This window comes from Arvicanthis niloticus, chromosome 1 (genome assembly GCF_011762505.2).
Source record: "Arvicanthis niloticus isolate mArvNil1 chromosome 1, mArvNil1.pat.X, whole genome shotgun sequence".
In the NCBI taxonomy this organism is placed as follows: Eukaryota; Metazoa; Chordata; class Mammalia; order Rodentia; family Muridae; genus Arvicanthis; species Arvicanthis niloticus.
In genome coordinates, this window is record NC_047658.1 from 30,827,004 (window position 1) to 30,845,958 (window position 18,955).

At 39.9% G+C, this 18,955-nt stretch overlaps 1 long non-coding RNA gene and 2 other non-coding genes across 4 annotated transcripts; all 3 read right to left on the reverse strand.

The window, feature by feature from the left end:
- Nucleotides 1-1,067: 1,067 nt before the first annotated feature.
- Nucleotides 1,068-15,642, reverse strand: LOC143442952 (uncharacterized). 2 transcript variants are annotated; one of them, XR_013111593.1, is made up of 4 exons: nt 15,586-15,642; nt 14,874-15,029; nt 1,624-1,746; nt 1,068-1,242 (listed from the first exon to the last, which is right to left on the reverse strand). It is a non-coding gene; the product is annotated as an uncharacterized LOC143442952 (long non-coding RNA). The 2 variants fall into 2 exon arrangements; XR_013111612.1 differs by lacking the exon at nt 14,874-15,029.
- Nucleotides 1,490-1,566, reverse strand: LOC117700365 (small nucleolar RNA SNORD115). Its single transcript, XR_004605466.1, has one exon. It is a non-coding gene; the product is annotated as a small nucleolar RNA SNORD115 (small nucleolar RNA).
- Nucleotides 15,643-15,873: 231 nt separating the features above from the next.
- Nucleotides 15,874-15,950, reverse strand: LOC117700423 (small nucleolar RNA SNORD115). The gene has a single exon (XR_004605476.1). It is a non-coding gene; the product is annotated as a small nucleolar RNA SNORD115 (small nucleolar RNA).
- Between the last annotated feature and the right edge of the window lie 3,005 nt (nt 15,951-18,955).

Below are 18,955 nucleotides of genomic sequence, written 5' to 3' on the forward strand. Positions count from 1 at the left end.
ACTCTTTGGAGGTGCCAATACTCTGCTAGAGCTCCTGAAGTGATATAAAAAGAAAAATAAACAGGCAACTACATGTAAATTTTAGAGTATGTGTGAAGGTACATATGTTTTTCTCATTCCAATGGAAAGGGTGGGGTGATACATCTTCAAGGTCTAGTCTAATTTTTTTTTTTTTTTTTTTTTTTTTTGGTTTTTCGAGACAGGGATTCTCTGTGTAGTCCTGGCTGTCCTGGAACTCACTCTGTAGACCAGGCTGGCCTCGAACTCAGAAATCCACCTGCCTCTGCCTCCCAAGTGCTGGGATTAAAGGTGTGCACCACCACCACCCAGCTCTAGCCTGAATTTTTAAAGTCAATGGACAATACTGTCTCTTGAATTCTGCAGAAAGTCACAGGCACAGTGGATAGTCATGAACATTCTGTCACGAATCCATATTCATAAAGTTAAATAGATTGCAATGGCATTAAATTGAGAAAATTACCCTAGTTCCCAAATCCAAATTGAGCCATGCTAACACAAATCACAGTGGCCTCAGGTTCCATGAGACAAGGCCTACCCTAAGAAAACCCTTTAAGCAGGCATTATTTTAATTGATGGTTAAGAAGTGAAGTTTAGCAAGAGGAGAAACAAACACTGTGAAGGAAATTGGGGATAAATTAGTTCCATGGCAACACAGAAAAATTCAATTAACCCACATAGGCAAATCCCCACTGGAATGAGAATTTTTGGAATATTTGCTCAACTTTTGGTTTTTTTGGGAAGACATCATATGGTGGTTGGCAATGATGACGGTTTATACACAACTTCTGTCCCAGTAATCAAAGCTCTGTTCCTTGGTTCTGCAGTAATGTGAAATAGGGAATTGAGAACAGGATTGGAAGCCTCTGTTGAGATCCTGTAACTCCTCACCATATGAGCAACTAAGATGGAGACACCATATTCAGGAGGCTGTTATCCTCTTCTTTAGTGTAGCTCATATTAATGGGAATAGGAATTGTCAGTTTTTAAGAAATTACCTTTACCCTTGTAAACTTACAGGTCTAAATGGCAGAACTTACAATCAAGAATCTTTTGGCATGTTTGGATTTATTGTTTTCCTAACCTCAAGCACTTGAGTTTGGCTAAGACTCACACTCTAATACATGACAGCACAGGCCATATAGAAGGGAAGACATTAGCTTAAATAATTCCACTTTCCTGACATTGCTGATCTCTTTGTCTCCAAGAGGACAGGCCAGATGACTGCAAAACAGCAAAAAAGAGAGGGGCATGAGCAATGTTGATGCCATGCATACTTGTACATAATCTGAGTATGAGAATAAGTGATTGTTGGCAAACACTGTTTGCAAACAAAGGAGCACTGGAGTTTGAATATTTTTTAGAATTGATCAAAGGGCAAGGGCACCTGAGAAATTCAGGCAAGTCACCCAAGAGGTGTACAGATAGTTAAAAAAAAAAAAAAAAACTCCTGTACCCTGTTTTTCTGTGTGGGCCTCAGCATATACCTAGAGGATTATTTTGATATTATCGACTTTCTTTATGACATTGGGTTGTCATCATTGACCCAGGCCAAAGCAAAACACAGCAAATTATGAGTTTATATTACCCAACCCCATCTCTTACCAGGCTTACCAACACAGCCTCCGTGCTAAAAATGGACACATGAAAGTGGAGAGGTCTGTCGCATAATATGGGTCTTCCAAAAATCAAGAGAAAACTTTCTTGTGAATTTGAAGTATGTCTTCTCTAAAGGAGCAAAGAGCAAGATGTCAAGGCACTTGTTTGCCCTTCTTTATATAAAAATTTATGGTGAGAGAAATTGTGTACATTCTCTCATTAATAATGCCGTTAACCATATTCCTGAATCTCAGAATTTTTTAGAGAGTTCGTGGCACAGGTGATAGTGACAAATGTTCTCTCACAATTCTTCTTTACTGCCTCTTCTGTATGAAGGAGACCCACACCCACAAGGTCTCTTGGCTACCGTGCTACTAATTTCATTGTAGGCAAAGAGTACCAACATGTCCCTAGACACAATTAGTGCTTAATCTAGAAAGAGCAGCCCGTTCACATATGACTTTTACCTTAAATCTTTGGAGGTGCCAAAACTTTGCTTGAGCTCCCCAAATAATTTAAAATTGCTTTCAAACTGGAACAGATCAACCAGAAAACCTGACTTAGGAAGTCTGCAATGTGGAAAGAGACATCACCACCATTACCTCTAGGGTGGCTTTAATGGACTCTTGGTACCGCAACTTATGATTTAATGGGGAACATTGTTTAGACCCAGGAGAAAACCCACGACTACAGTTATGATAGTTGTTTTTTGGGTTTGAGGTTGACTGGAGCAGGAACGGGGATTTCCTTACTTCTTTTGTTAAGTTCAAAACTATGATAAGTTCTGTATTTCTATAGAACTAGATTCTGCTATAACACATTTGTAAACAGAATAGAAGAGGCTTATACTTTTTAATCCTCTGATAGAGAGAGTTAGGTTTTGCCTTTAAAAAAGAGTGTTGCTGTTATACTGACTAATCAGGCATTGTTAAGTCTCTTGTCTCTCAGTCCATGCTGTTCAACAAACTGATGGCTTTTTCAGACAACAGATAGATGCTATACAAATGAAATCCATACAGGTCCATTATTATAGGCCTGAAGTAGGGGATTCTAAAACCTCTGTCAACAAGACTAATGAGGATTAACCCCTAACATGCACTAAGCCAGATAGTCAATGATGGGTAAGAGAAAACTTTAAGACCCTTGCTTCTAAAAAGGGAGACCTCACCATCCTAAGACAGGAGATCAACCAATGGCTGTTGAGTATCCAAAGAATGGAAATGGAGGCTGAGGTCCTTTGTTTCTACCTAAGGCAGGCACAGTTTCCATAAGTTTTCTCAGCCTTCCCTTTTGAAAAAATGTTAAAAAAGGGGAATCTGTGGGGAGGCTACAGAAGGTGGCTATCACCCTTGCAGCCATCTTGACCCATATACTCTGACAAGAGACTTGTTTTCAAAAGCCTACAACAGCTAAGCACATTCTGATAACATCTTGTTTTATATACCCAGAATTTTCCTTTGGCTGTGTGAGACTTAAAGGTGTGATTTTGAGATGAGACTTAAAGGGGTGACTTAAAGACATGACATAAAGGCATGACTTAGAAATGAGACATATAAAAGGCAGGAGGCAGACAGAAGAAAGGACTTGAGACTTGGGACTGGAAACTTGGAACTTGGAGGCACTAGGGACAAGGAACTTGGACTAGGAACAAGGGACTTGGAAAGAGAGAAGAAGAAAGACTTGAGAATAAATTAAACTGAATCACACTCTGCCTGGTCTCCATTTTTCACATCCACCCTCACACTCTCTCTTGCTGAACCTTGACCCACAGACCAGAACAGCAGTATGAGCCTGAACAATTTAGCCCCCAAAGCTTAGGGTAGTATGGGATCTAACAATTTTGGACCCCAAGCTTTGGCAGTGCTGGTTCCAACATTTGATAGAGCAGTCTCAAACAAGCAGCCAATTCACATATGACTTTAACCTCAGCTCTTTGGAAGTGCCAACACTTTGCTTGAACTCCCCAAGTGATTTAAAAAGGACAATAAACAGGCATCTACATAAGGAATTTACAGTCTGTTTGAAGGAATCTGTGTGCTCCTCATTCCAATTTGAGGGGCAGGATCATTCTTCTGCAAGGACTAAATTGAATTTCTCAAGTCATTGGACAATACTGTTCCTGGAGTTCTGCAGAGAGTTGGAGGCAGAGGAGATAGTGAAAAATATTCTGCCATGGATGCATTTGTCTTAAGGTTCAATGGATTGCAGTGCCATAAAACTGAAAAACTGACCCTAGTTCCTGAATGTAAATTAAGTCAAGTTGACAGGAATCACAGTGACCTCAGTTTCCATAAGACAAGGCCTGACTTATGAAAGCCTTGGCCAGCAAGTTTTTTAATTGATGATTAAGAAGTATAGTTTATTGTCTCCTGTTATTTTTGTTATTAGAGGTGAAGTTATCTTTGTGTGGCTATCTTCTTTTAGATTTGTTGGAAGAGGGTTACTTTCTTGCTCTTTCTAGGGTATAATTTCCCTCCTTGTATTGGAGCTTTCCTGCTATTATCCTTTGTAATGCTGGGTTTGTGGAAAGATATTGTGTAAATTTGGTTTTGTCATGGAATATCTTGATTTCTCCATCTATGGTAATTGAGAGTTTTGCTGGGTATAGTAGCCTGGGCTGGCATTTGTGTTCTCTTAGGGTCTGTATGACATCTGTCTAGCATCTTCTAGCTTTTATAGTATCTGGTGTAATTCTGATAGGTCTGCCTTTATACATTACCTGGCCTTTCTCCCTTACTGCATTTAACATTCTTTCTTCGTTTTGTGTACTTGGTGTTTTGATTATTATGTGATGGGAGGTATTTCTTTTCTGGTCTAAGTCTATTTGGCATTCTATGGGCTTCTTGTATGTTTATGGGCATCTCTTTCTTTAGATTAGGGAAGTTTTCTTCTTTAATTTTGTTGAAGATATTTATTGGCCCTTTAAGTTGGGAGTCTTCAATTTCATTTATACCTATTATCCTTAGGTTTGGTCTCCTCATTGTGTCCTGGATTTCCTGGATATTTTGTGTTAAGAATTTTTGCATTTTGCATTTTCTTTGACAGTTGTGTTGATATTTTCTATGGTATCTTCTGCACCTGAGATTCTCTCTTCTATCTCCTGTATTCTGTTGGTGATGATTGTGTCTATGACTCCTGATTTCTTTCCTAAGTTTTCTATCTCCAGTGTAGTCTCCCTTTGTGATTTCTTTATTGTTTCTACTTCCATTTTTATGTCCTGGATGGTTTTGTTCAATTCCTTCACCTGTTTGGTTGTGTTCTCTTGTAATTCTTTAAGGGATTTTTGTGTTAATCACTGTTCCTTAATATCTCTTAACATCAATAGACTCAGTTCCCCAATTAAAAGACATAGGCTAATGTACTGGATACATAAACGGGACCCAGCATTTTACTGCATACAGGAAACCCACCTCAGTACAAAGGCAGACACTATTTTAGAGTAAAAGGCTGGAAAACAATTTTTCAAGCAAATCATTCTAAGAAACAAGCTGGAGTAGCCATTCCAAAATCTCCAGCCCGAGAACACAAAGGGGGCGGGGGAGACTCATGGCTCCATCTGTATAGGTAGTTGAGGGTGGCCTTGCCAGGCATCAGTGGAAATGGATGGCCTTGGTGCTTGAAAGTTTGGATTCTCTAGTGTTGGGAAATTGCAAGAGCAGGGAGGTGGGAATGGGAATATGGTGGGAGCACACCCTTATAGTATTTGGAGGGGGAAATGTGGTAAGGGGTTAGGCATCAGTGGAAGTGGAAGGCCAAGGTGCCCAAAAGTTTGGATCCCTGTTGCTGGAAATTTTGAGAGCAGGAAGGCAAAAATGGGAGGATAGTCGGAGCACACACTCATAGAAACTCCCAGAATTATATGGATTAGACATGACAGAGACAGGCCGCCAGAAGATGAGATTCCAGAATTCAAACAAACAATTATTTTGATACTAAAATTTGTTTTGAGAATTGTATACTGCAGAATACATAGCCTTGGTGTATCTACTCATCAGGCAAGCTGAGTAGACCTGCTCAAACCTCTGATGTCCTGGAATTCCAGCTGGATGCAGTGTCAGAGGCATATCAATTTACTCTTCCCCCAACTCCTCTTCTAATATCTCAACACCCATAATTAGCTTGAAGAACTTAATGAAGAGTCAGCACCCCTATTCCCTGGGCTTGGGGAATGAGGTTGTTAATATTGGGCTATCTTTCTAGGGAAAAGTAGTGGTTTTGTTGAGAAGGGGCACATTAGCTAGGATTTATTGCATAGCTATAACCTATTGGTAGAAATATGTATAATTATTATCAAGATGAAGTTATAATTTCTTGAATGGCACAAAATTCACTTTTATTTCAAATTTAAGGTTTTCATTGGTAGAAGCTTCTTACTGATATAAAACGAAGATGAATATTGATACTTTCTTGGGCATTGTGCCTGTATAATACATTTAAAAATACAAGGCTTAGACCCAGTCCTTCTTTAACTTTTTAAACTTATTTGAGATGGTTAGCCTGTGAGTTAAGGGCATATAGCAAATTCATGGCTTTGAGTTTATTGTTAGAGTGTTTTCTATATTTTATTTAGAAAGAGCTGAGAGGAGTTAACAGACAACAGTCCAGATTGCCTTACATAAATAGTTGGTTATCAAAGCATCAGAAATCCACAGAATTCATGTTACAAACATTTCTGTATTAATGTTTATTTTGGTTAGAGACCTGTCTGTTCCTGACAGCCACCTGTCTTAGATTCTAAGAAGAAATTGAGCATCTTTGGAGTTATTTCAATTGTGGTGAGTCAGCCACTAGGCAAGAATTGCCTCTTTTCATCTACAGACAAATCACTGTCCAGAAAAGGACACACTTGCAGAATAGTGGACTGATTATATCTGCCAAGACACAGTAATCAGCCCTTAATAATTCTGCACCACTAGGTCTGTTAGATGATCCTGAGCTAGAAGGCTGAAGATCTGATTCTCCAACTTTCTGTAGTATAGGGACTGTCCAGGTGTTCAGCGGTCTTTATAAATTGGCTATGTTTTAGAAGCTATGCTTTGTGCTTCCCATAATTTCAGTTAACTCAGTCATTCTGAATTTCTGATGGGGTTGAAAACTTATAGTCTCATAGCCAATCCTTGCTATTTACTTTGAGAGAAAAGATTTGAGAGGATGGTTTTTAGCTGACATTCATTCTAAAGCCAAGAAAAAAAGCCAGGTTCAGAATTAAGTCTTTGATTTAGGAGAGATGACAGAGGTTCTGCTTAGTCAACAAAATGATGGACTGGGTATTAGGTCTATCTTGCACCTTATTGACCCAAATTGGTATAGTTATGCTCTAACTGTATTTTGAGAGAAAAGTTTTATTTTAACAGGAAGGGTGATATGTGGGAGGAACTAACGTGGGAGGAGTAAGGAGAGGAGGAGGAGAAGGAGAGGAGGAGCTAGGTGATGAGAGAGAAAGAGAGAAGGGGGCCAGACATGGAGGCAGATGTTCACATGTCTTCACCAATCAAAGACAGTTGATATATCTAGGTTGGGTATTTGGTTAAATTTCTGATTGATATTGAGCATTACCAAATTTATAAAGCCATTGGTTAACATTAAAAAAAAACTGTATAAAAGCAAAAAAGAGAAGGGGGTATGGGATAGGGGTTTTCTAGGGAGGAGAAATGGGGAAAGGGGATGGCATCTGAAATGTAAATAAAATATCCAATTAAAAAAGTGTGGGAAATTTTTTTTTTAAAGAAGTATAGTTTAGCGAGAGGAGAATCAAATACTGTGAAGGAATTTGGAAAGGAATTGGTTCCATGGCAACACATAGAAATTCAACTAACCAAAATGGGTAAATTCCCAGTGGAATGGGAATTTTTGGAACATTTGCTCAACATTTGTTCTTTTGGGAGGACATCATATGGTGATTGGCAATGATGGCCATTCATAGACTACTTCTGTTTCAATAAACAAGGCTCTGTCCCTTGGTTTTCCAGTCATGTGAAATAGAGATTGAGAACAGGCTTGGAACTCCTGGCCCAGAACGCTGGTTCCTTCCGGTCTGGGCCAGAGCACTGAGCAGATCTTGGGTGGCAGCTCTGCCCCCAACCTCCAAGAACCCAGAGGAATCAGGGATCCCAAGTGCTCTAACTCGGGCAGTGTTGGGGTCCACACTAGCCCCACGTTAGGTGCCAAAATACTTCGCAGCCCAGGCAAAATGTTGAGGCCCGGGCCGACCCACGTTTGGGCAGTCACTGTGTCACGGCCCAAGCTGTCGCTCCAGTCTGAGGGTCGGGGATCAGCAAGAGTGAGAGTGAGGGCAGACTCGAAGAATGGAGCCCAGACAGGGTATGATTCAATCCTGTTTATTCTTCAGTCTCTCTTCCTCTAAGTGTCTCCTTCTCTGTTTCCTTTGTCTGCTGTGTCTGATTCTGTCTGGAGCCAAGTGTCTTCTACCTAATGTCTGATGTGTCTGATTCTCTGATCTCAGTCTGATTCTGATCTGCTCTGTCTCTACCTTTTATATGTCTCACTTCTAAGACACGCCTTTTGGTCACAACTTTAACCATGCGCTTAGGTCTTGTCTCTAACTCTGATCTCTATACTTCTAAGTCATACTCTTAAATTACATACCTTTAATCTCACACACCTTTAATCTCATGCACCTTTAATCTCAAGGTATCTAAACCAAGATTATTGGAGTGTGCTCAGCTGTTGTAGGCTATTGTAATCCAAGTCTCATGTCAGGGTATATGGCTCAAGATGGCTGCAAAGCTGATAGACACTTTCTGCTAAAAGTCAGCCCTCAACAGGGCAGTATCTTAGATAAGTGGATAACAGGGCCCACCCTAAACAGGGAGTAACTGGGACCCACAAAGACACAGGAAGTCACTCCCAGCCTGGAACACTGGTTACTTCTGGTCTGGGCCAGAGCACTGAGCAGATCTTGGGTGGCAGTTCTGCCCCCAACCTCCAAGAACCCAGAGGAAACAGGGATCCCAAGCACTGTAACTTGGACAGTGTCTTAGAAACTAGTTCTCAGATCTGAAGCCTGGACCAGACCTCTGCCAGGTCTGCTGTTGTGTGGACCCCGGATTCCACCTGAGACATACTGGAAGGTCCATTCAACCCAGAGCCACAGAGAAACAACTCAACTCAGAGCATCAGACAACATATCCTGAGATATTCTAGAGGAGACATTGCACCCAGAACAGCAGACAAATAGCTGGACTGCTACCGTGGAGGCACCATATCCTGAGGCATCCTAGAGGTACCACTGTAATCAGTGCAGCTGGAAAAGATCACAGAGACATCTGGACCCCTAGGAGATCAGACACAAGCTAGATAACTGGAAGGCAGGCTTCATTCAGAGACAGCAAGTACAGGCAGCACTAGAGTTAACCAGATGGCAAAAGGCAAGCACAAGAATGTAAGCAACAGAAACCAAAGTTACATGGCATCATCAGAACCCAGCTCCCCCATCATAGCAAGCCCTGAACACCCCATCACACCAGAAAAGCAGGATTCAGAATTAAAACCACTTCTCATGATGATGATAGAGGGCTTTAAGAAAGACATAAATAACACTCTCAAAGAACTTAAGGAGAGCACTGGTAGGCAGATAGAAACCCTTAAAGAGGAAACACAAAAATCCCTTAAAGAATTGCAAGAAAATGCAACCAAATGGGAGAAGAAATTAAACAAAACCATGCAGGATCTAAAAATGGAAGTAGAAACAATAAAGAAATCACAAAGGGACAATACCCTGGAGATAGAAATCCTAAAAAAAAAGATCAGGAGTCATAGACTCAAATATCACCAACAGAATACAAGAGATGGAAGAGAGAATCTCATGTGCAGAAGATACCATGGAAAACATTGACACAACTGTCAAAGAAAATGCAAAATACACAAAGCTACTAATCCAAAATATACAAGAAATCCAAGACACAATGAGAAGGCCAAACCTAAGGATAATAGGTATAGATGAGATTGAAGACTCCCAACTTAAAGGACCAGTAAATATCCTCAACAAAATTATAGAGGAAAACTTCCCTAACCTAAAGAAAGAGATGTCCATAAATATACAAGAAGCCTACAGAACTCCAAATAGTTTAGACCAGAAAAGAAATACTTCCCGCCATATAATAGTCAAAACATCAAATGTACAAAACAAAGAAAAAATACTAAAAGCAGTAAGGGAAAAAGGCAAAGTAACATATAAAGGCAGACCTATAAGAATTACACCAGACTTCTCACCAGAGACCATAAAAGCCAGAAGATCCTGGACCGATATCATACAGACCCCAAGAGAACACAAATGCCAGCCCAGAGTACTATACCCAGCAAAACTCTCAATCATTATTGATGGAGAAACCAAAATATTCCATGACAAATCCAAATTTACACAGTATCTCAACACAAATCCAGCACTTCAAAGAATAATTGGTGGAAAACTCCAACACAAGGAGGGAAACTACAACCTAGAAAAAGCAAGAACGTAATCTTCCAAAAGCTGTAAAAGAAGGTAGCTACACAAACATATCTCCACTGCCAATAACAAAAATAACAGGAAACAACATTCATTTCTCCTTAATATCTCTTAATATCAATGGAATCAATTCTCCAATAAAAAGACATAGACTATCAGACTGGATACGTAAGCAGGACCCAACATTTTGCTGCACTCAGGAAACTCACCTTTGTGAAAAAACAGGCACTACATCAGAGTAAAAGGTTGGAAAACAATCTTCCAAGCAATAGTCCCAAGAAACAAGCTGGAGTAGCAATTCTAATATCAAATAAAATAATTTTTCAACAAGAAAAAACAAGTAATCAAAAAAGATAAAGAAGGACACTTCATATTCATCAAAGAAAAATGTACCAAGATGTGTAATTCTGAACATCTATGCCCCAAATGTAAGGGCACCCACATACATAAAATAAACTTTACTAAAGCTTAAAACATACATTGCACCCTACACAATAATAGTGGGAGATTTCAATACCCCACTCTCAGCTATGGACAGATCATGGAAACAGAAACTAAACCAAGACACAATGAAACTAACAGAAGTTATGAACCAATTGGACTTAACTGACATCTATAGAACATTTCATCCTAAAACAAAAGAATATACCTTCTTCTCAGCACCTCATGAAACCTTCTCCAAAATAGACCATATAATTGGTCACAAAACAGGCCTCAACAGATACAAAAAGATTGAAATAATCCCTAGTACCTTATCAGACCACCATGGACTAAGACTCGTCTTTGACATGCACAAAAACAACAGAAAGCCCACATATACTTGGAAACTGAACAATGCTCAACTCAATGATAACTTGGTCAAGGAAGAAATAAAGAAAGAAATTAAAGACTTCTTAGATTTAAATGAAAATGAGGACACATCATATCAAAACTTTTGGGACTCACTGAAAGCAGTACTAAGAGGAAAAATCATAGCTCTAAGTGCTCACAAAAAGAAATTGGAAAGAGCATACATTAACAACTTGAGAGCAAACCTGAAAGCATTAGAACAAAAAGAAGCTAATATACCCAAGAGGAGTAGATGGCAGGAAATAATCAAACTCAGGGCTGAAATCAACCAAGCTGAAACAAAAAGAACTATACAAAATATCAACAAAACCAGGAGCTGGTTCTTTGAGAAAATCAACAAGATAGACAAACCCTTAGCCAGACTAACCAAAGGGTGCAGAAACAGTATTCAAATTAATAAAATCAGGACTGAAAAGGGAGACATAACAACAGAAAGAGAGGAAATTAAAAAAAATCATCAGATCCTACTACAATGGCCTATACTGAACAAAATTGGAAAATATGGAAGAAATGGACAATTTTCTAGATACATACCAGATACCAAAGTTAAAGGAGGAGCAGATAAACCATCTAAACAGTCACATAACTCCTAAAGAAATAGAAACAGTCATTAAAAATCTTCCCAGCAAAAAATGTCCAGGGCCAGATGGTTTCAGCGCAGAATTCTTTCAGACCTTCAAGGAAGACATAATACCAATCCTCTTCAAGCTATTCCATTGAATAGAAACAGAAGGAACACTACCCAATTCGTTCTATGAAGCTACCATTACACTCATACCTAAACCACAGAAAGACCAAACAAAGAAAGAGAACTACAGACCAATCTCACTTATGAATATTGATGCAAAAATACTCAATAAAATTCTTGCAAACTGAATCCAACAACACATCAAAACAATTATCCATCAAGATCAAGTAGGCTTTATTCCAGGAATGCAGAGATGGTTCAATATTCGGAAATCCATCAATGTAATCCACTACATAAATAAACTTAAAGGAAAAAGCCACATGGTCATCTCACTAGATGCTGAGAAAGCATTTGACAAAATTCAACATCCCTTCATGTTAAAAGTCTTGGAAAGATCAGGAATTCAAGGCCCATTCCTAAACATAGTAAAAGCAATATACAGCAAGCCAATAGCTAACATCAAACTAAATGGAGAGAAACTTGAAGCAATCCCACTAAGATCAGGGACTAGACAAGGCTGCCCACTCTCACCTTACCTATTCAATATAGTACTGGAAGTCCTAGCTAGAGCAATTAGACAACAAAAGGAAGTCAAAGGGATACAGATAGGAAAGGAAGAAGTCAAAATTTCACTATTTGCAGATGATATGATAGTATACTTAAGTGACCCTAAAACTTCTACCAGAGAACTCCTAAACCTGATAAACAACTTTAGCAACGTGGCTGGATATAAAATCAACTCAAACAAATCAGTAGCCTTCCTCTATTCAAAGGATAAACAGGCTGAGAAAGAAATTAGGGAAATGACACCCTTCACAATAGCCACAAATAAAATAAAATATCTTGGAGTGAATCTAACCAAGCAAGTGAAAGATCTGTATGACAAGAACTTCAAGTCTCTGAAGAAAGAAATTGAAGAAGATCTCAGAAGATGGAAAGATCTCCCATGCTCCTGGATTGGCAGGGTTAACTTAGTAAAAATGGCAATCCTGCCAAAGGCAATCTACAGATTCAATGTAATACCCATCAAAATTCCAAATCAATTCTTCATAGAGATAGAAAGAGCAATCTACAAATTCATTTGGAATAACAAAATACCTAGGATAGGGAGAACTATTCTCAACAATAAAAGAACTTCTGAGGGAATCACCATTCCGGACCTCAAACTGTACTACAGAGCAGTAGTGATAAATACTGCATGGTATTGGTACAGAGACAGACAAGAAGATCAATGGAATAGAATTGAACACCCAGAAATGAACCCGCACACCTATGGTCACTTGATCTTTCACAAGGGAGCTAAATCCATCCAGTGGAAAAAGGACAGCATTTTCAACAAGTGGTGCTGGCTCAGCTGGAGGTCAACATGTAGAAGAATGAAAATTAATCCATTCTTATCCCCTTGCACAAAGCTCAACTCCAAGTGGATAAAGAACCTTCACATAAAGCCAGATACACTGAAACTACTAGAAGAGAAGTTGGGGAAGACCCTCGAATACCTAGGCACAGGGGAAAAGTTCCTGAACAGAACACCAATGGCTTATGCTCTAAGATCAAGAATCGACAAATGGGACCTCATCAAATTGCAAAGCTTCTGTAAGGCAAAGGACACTATCAACAAGACAAAACGGCAACCAACAGATTGGGAAAAGATCATTACCAATCCTACATCTGATAGGGGGCTAATATCGAATATTTACAAAGAACTCAAGAAATTAGACACCAAACAATAAAATAACCCCATTAAAAAATGGGGTACAGAGCTAAACAAAGAATTCTCAACTGAGAAAACTCGAATGGCGGAGAAGCACCTTAAGAAATACTCAACATCCTTAGTCATCAGGGAAATGCAAATCAAAACAACACTGAGATACCACCTCACACCAGTCAGAATGGCTAAGATCAAAAACTCAGGTGATAGTAGATGCTGGTGAGGATGTGAAGAAAGAGAAACACTCCTGCATTGTTGGTGGGGTTGCAAGCTGGTACAACCACTTTGGAAGTCAATCTGGCAGTTCCTCAGAAAATTGGACATAGCACTACCTGAGGACCCAGCTATAGCACTCCTGGGCATATACCCAGAAAATGCCCCAACAAATAACAAAGACATATGCTCCACTATGTTCATAGCAGCCTTATTTATAATAGCCAGAAGCTGGAAAGAACCCAGATGCCCTTCAACAGAGGAATGGATACCAAAAAATGTGGTACATTTACACAATGGAATATTACTCAGCTATTAAAAATAATGAATTCGAGAAATTCTTAGGTAAATCGATGGAACTAGAAAATATCATCCTGAGTGAGGTAACCAAATCACAAAAGAACACACATGGTATTTACTCACTGATAAGCAGAGATTAGCCCAAAAATTTGAAACAACAAAGATTCAACTACCAGACGACATGAAGCTCATGAAGAAGAAAGAACAAGTGAGGATGCCTAGGTTTTTCTTAGAAGGAGTAACTAAATACTCAAGGGAGCAAATATGGAGACAAAGTGTGGGACAGAATCTGAAGGGGGGGTTGTAGGGAGACCATTCCACCTGGGTATTCATTCCATGTGCAGTCACCAAAAATAGACACTGATATGGATGTCAGGAAGGGAAAGCTGACAGCAGCCTGATAAGGCTGTCTCCTTAGAGGTCCCCCAGAATCTGACATACCCAGAAGCAGATACTCACAGCTAACCATTAATCTGATCAAAGGTTCCCAATGGAGAAGTTAGAAAGTAAACTGAAGGAGTCTAAATGGTTGGTGGCCTCATGAAGAGAGCAACAATACCAACCATCCAGAGTTCCCCACGGTCTAAACCACCAGCCTAGGAGCACATATGGAGAGCCACATGACTCCAGGTGTACACGTAGGGGAGGATGCCCTTGTTGGGCATAGGTGGGAGATGAAGTCAATGGTATCTTGAAGGTTGAGCACTGAGTGTGTGTGTGGGGGTAATCTGAGGGTGGGGAGGGGGATTGGGGGTAGGTGGGTAAACACCCTCATAGAAGCAGGAGGAGGGGGGATGGGATAAGTGGTTCCTGGGAGGTGGGGGGAATGCGGTAAGGGGATAAAACTTGAACTGTAAATATAATATCCAATAAAAGAGGGGAAAAAAGAAAAGCTGTTAGAAACAACATCCTTAATAAAATGTCAGCCCTCTTTTAAAAAAACTATCTTGATACTAAAATTTGTTTTGAGAATTGTATATTGCAGAATGATCAGCCTTGATGTATCTACTCAACAAGCAAGCTGGGCAGACCTGCTCAGATCTCTGAGGTCCGGGAATTCCATCTGGAGGCAGTGAAGACACAGCATCAGAGGCTTATCAATTTGCTCTTCTCCCCACTCCTCTTCTAATATCTCAATGCCCATAGTCAGCTTGAAGAAGCTAATGAAGAGTCAGCACCCCTATTCCCTGCGATTGGGGACTAAGGTGGTAAATGTTGGGCTGTCTTTCTAGGGAAAAGTAGTGGTTTTGTCGGAATAGAGAGGATTAGCTAGGGTTTATTGCATAGCCATAAGCTATTAGTATAAATCTGTGTAATTAATATCAAGATGAAGACATAAATCCTTAGACTGCACCAATTTACTTTGATTACAAATTTTAAGGTTTTCATTGGTATGAGCTTTTATCAATATAAGAGTGAGGTGAATATTGTTACCCTCATAGGCATTGTACCAGTATAACACACTTAGGAATACAAGGCTTAGACCCAGTCCTTCTTTAACTTTTTTAAACTGATTTGAGATGGTCAGCCTGTGAGTTAAGGGACTACAGCAAATTCATGGGTTAGAGTTTATTGTTAGGGTGTTTTCTATGTTTTATTTAGAAATAGCTGAGTGGAGTTAACAGGCAACAGTCCAGATTACCTTACATGGATAGTTGGTTTTCAAAACATCAGAAATCCACAGAATTGACATGACAAACATTTCTGTATTAATGTTCATTTTGATTAGAGATTTCCACTTACCTGCCATCACTAATATCCTTGAGAATATTATATCCAAGAGGGCATGCCAGATGACTGCAAACCACCAGAAAAGACAGGGGCATGAGCAATGGCATACAGACTTGTACACAATTTGAGTATGAAACTCAGTGATTGTGCACAAGCAGTGTTTCCCAAAAAAAGGAGCACAAAGAGTTTAAATATTTCTTAGAAGGTGTCAAAGGACAAGGCCATCTGAGAACTTCAGGAAAATCCTTCTAGAAGTATTTAAAGATTTATAGAACCTACTATAACCCTGTTCTCCTGGATGGGACTCCGTGTACTCCTAGAAACTTATTTTGATGTTGTCACCTCTCTTAATGACATTGAGTCATCATCATTGACCAAGGCAAAGGCACAGCACAGCCACTTATGATTGTATATCACCCAAAACCAGCTCTTATCAGGCTTACGAACACTGCCTCAGAGTTAGAAATGGGCACATGTTAGTGGAGAGTGCTGCAGCGTAGATTGGTCTTCTAAGGAAGCAAAGGAATCTTTTCTTGTAAGTTTAAAAAATGTCTTTTCTATAGGAGGAATGATCAAGATTTCAAGGAACTTGTTTGCTCTTCTTTATTTAAAAATTTATGGTGAGAGAAATTGTGTAAGTACTCTCCTTAATAATGCTGTTAACCATAATCCAGAATCTCAGTATTCTTTAGAGAGTTGGGTTCACAGGTGATTGTGAAGGATGTTCTCTCACAATTCTTCTCTACTTCCTCTTTTGTATGAAAGTGCCCCACACCCAGAAGGTCTCTTGGCTACTTTGCTACTAACATCACTGAAAGCACAAAGTACCAACTTGTCCTAAGACAGACTTACTGCTTAATCTTAGAAAAAGCAGCCAGTTCACATATTACTTTAACCTCAACTCTTTGGAGGTGTCAAAACTTTGCTTGAGCTCCACAAATGATTTAAAAATGGCAATAAACAGGCATCTAAAAGAGATTTAGGTACTGTTTGAAGGAACCTGTGTGTTCCTCATTATAACTTGAGGGGCAGGATCATTCCTCTGAAAAGTCTAAACTGAATTTCTTAAGTCATTGGGAAATACTTTTGCTTGCATTCTGCTGAGTGTTAGATGCAGATTGGATAGTGACAAATATTCTGCCATGGATGCATTTTTCTTAAGGTTCAATGGGTTGCAGGGCCATGAATCTGAAAATGTGACCGGAAGTCCTGAATCTAAATTCAGTCAAGTTGACAGGAATTGCAGTGGTCTCATGTTCCATAAGACAAGGCCTTCCCTCCTAAAAACCTCCTTTGCTGGCCAATTTTTTTAATTGATGATTGAGAAGTTTAGTTTAGCAGGAGGAGATTCAAATCCTGTGAAGGAATTTGTGAAGGAATTGGTTCCAAGGCAACACAGAAAATTTCACCTAACCCACATGGGTAAATTCCCATTGAAATGAGAAATTTTCTAATATTTACATAACCTTTTGTCATTTGGGAAGACATCATATGCTGGTTGGCAATGATGGCAGTTTATAGACTACTTCTGTCTCTGTAATCAAGGATCTGTCTATTGGTTCTCCAGTCATGTAGAATTGGGAACTGAGAACATGCTTGGAAGCCTCTGTTGAGATCCTGTAACTCCTCACCATGTGAGAAACTAAGATGGATACACCATGTTCAGGAGTCAGTTATCCTCTTCTTCTCATGAAAAGTAGCTCATATTAATTGGGGTAGGAATCATCAGAGTTTGAGGAAATTCCTCTACCCTCATAAATATATAGGTCTACATGGATAACTTACTCACTCTGGGCCTGTGGGCTATGAGATGTAGCTGGGTGTTTGGTTGACCAGAACTTGGAACCCCAGAACCTTACTGGATGGCAGGAGTTCAGCTCTGCTCCCAGGCCCTGGTACTTTTCATTGAGCTTCAGCTCTCCAACAACCACTCCCACAGAGAGGTCTATGGCCAACAGTCATGAGGAAAAGTCCTCAGGCCTGAGAGAGATTTACATACTAATCAGGTACCTGGAGGCCAGAGGGTGGAGTCATTTAAGCATTATTCCCAGCCCCTACCCCTCTCTCCTTCCCTATTTAATTCAGGTCCACCCTGAGTTTTGAAGGTATGCATCCTGATTCATCTACCATTTGCCATGACATTAAAGCTTTTAGAAACCCGTGGACTTTCTCATTGGGCTGTGCTGTGAGGAACCCTGGAGCCACAGCATCCAGGCCTAACTTCCAGCTGGGGGATCCTTCAGTGTTCTGCAGCCACATTACCTACAGCTGGCATGAACAACACAAGACTAGATCACCCATGCAAACAAGCAAGTACAGTATCCTTTCTCCTGTAGGGTGCTGCCAGGGCCTTTTTCTTCTTTGCTCATGCTCATTTCTCTCGGCTGTAGGCTAGCCAGTCACACTTCCACATGCCCCCTCATCTTGGTCCTTCCGAAGCATCTGTTTGCTCCCTTCACCCTTGTGTTCCTCACAGTTTCTTCCTCAAGTGGCTAAAAATGACAGGCCTGGCCTGGTTGCCACCTGCCAGCTTCTTCCCCAGCTCCCCCATCATTTTCGGCAGGCTACAGCTATTTGGCTTAGCCAGCTTGCCTGAGGCAACAGGGGTGAAACCCTGCTAGCTATCCATCCCTGTGTTCCTTAGACAGTTTCTTTTGAGTGGCTAAAAACTCCAGGTTGAGCCTGAAAAAACTGTATGCCACCTGCCAGTTTAGCCCAGGAGCTGCCAACTCCAATTCAGCTTCCACATGTCTCTCCCATAGACACAGCCTTTCACTCCTTCTGACTCTTGGCTTTCCTATCAAGCCTATATGTCTCTTCCTCTAAGCTTTTTTCAAAGTTATCATTTTTCTCCTTCTCTACATTTAAGATTTCTAAGAAAAGCAAAAAGAGAATACAGGACTTCTTTGCCAGAGAACCCAGACGCCACATGGCAGAGCAAGCCCTCCCCCCACTGCTTCTAAACCCGCCCTTACAGCTTCTTCTCCCCAACAGGAAGACCTACAACAATTTTCCTGTTTTTCAACCAAAAATTTTAAATGTTTCATTTTCTCCCTAACAGGAACACCTAAAGCAACTATGTTCATGCTTCTCAACCAAAACTTTTCTTGGTTTTTTTTCTTGTTTTTTTTTTTTTGTTTGTTTGTTTGTTTAAATGTCTCCTTTTCTCTCTAACACTCATGAGGTATACCTAACATTTATTTTTCAATTTTTAAGATTTCTTTAAGGTTCAGAAGTCATCTACTCTACTTCCACAGGTTTAATCAACATGCTGATCAACATTTTTTAGCTCTTAATTAACAACTAGTTCTTTTTTACAGACAAATTGTTGTTGCCTACCCGAGATACATAATTAACATAATGTTTTTCTTCCTCAGCCATT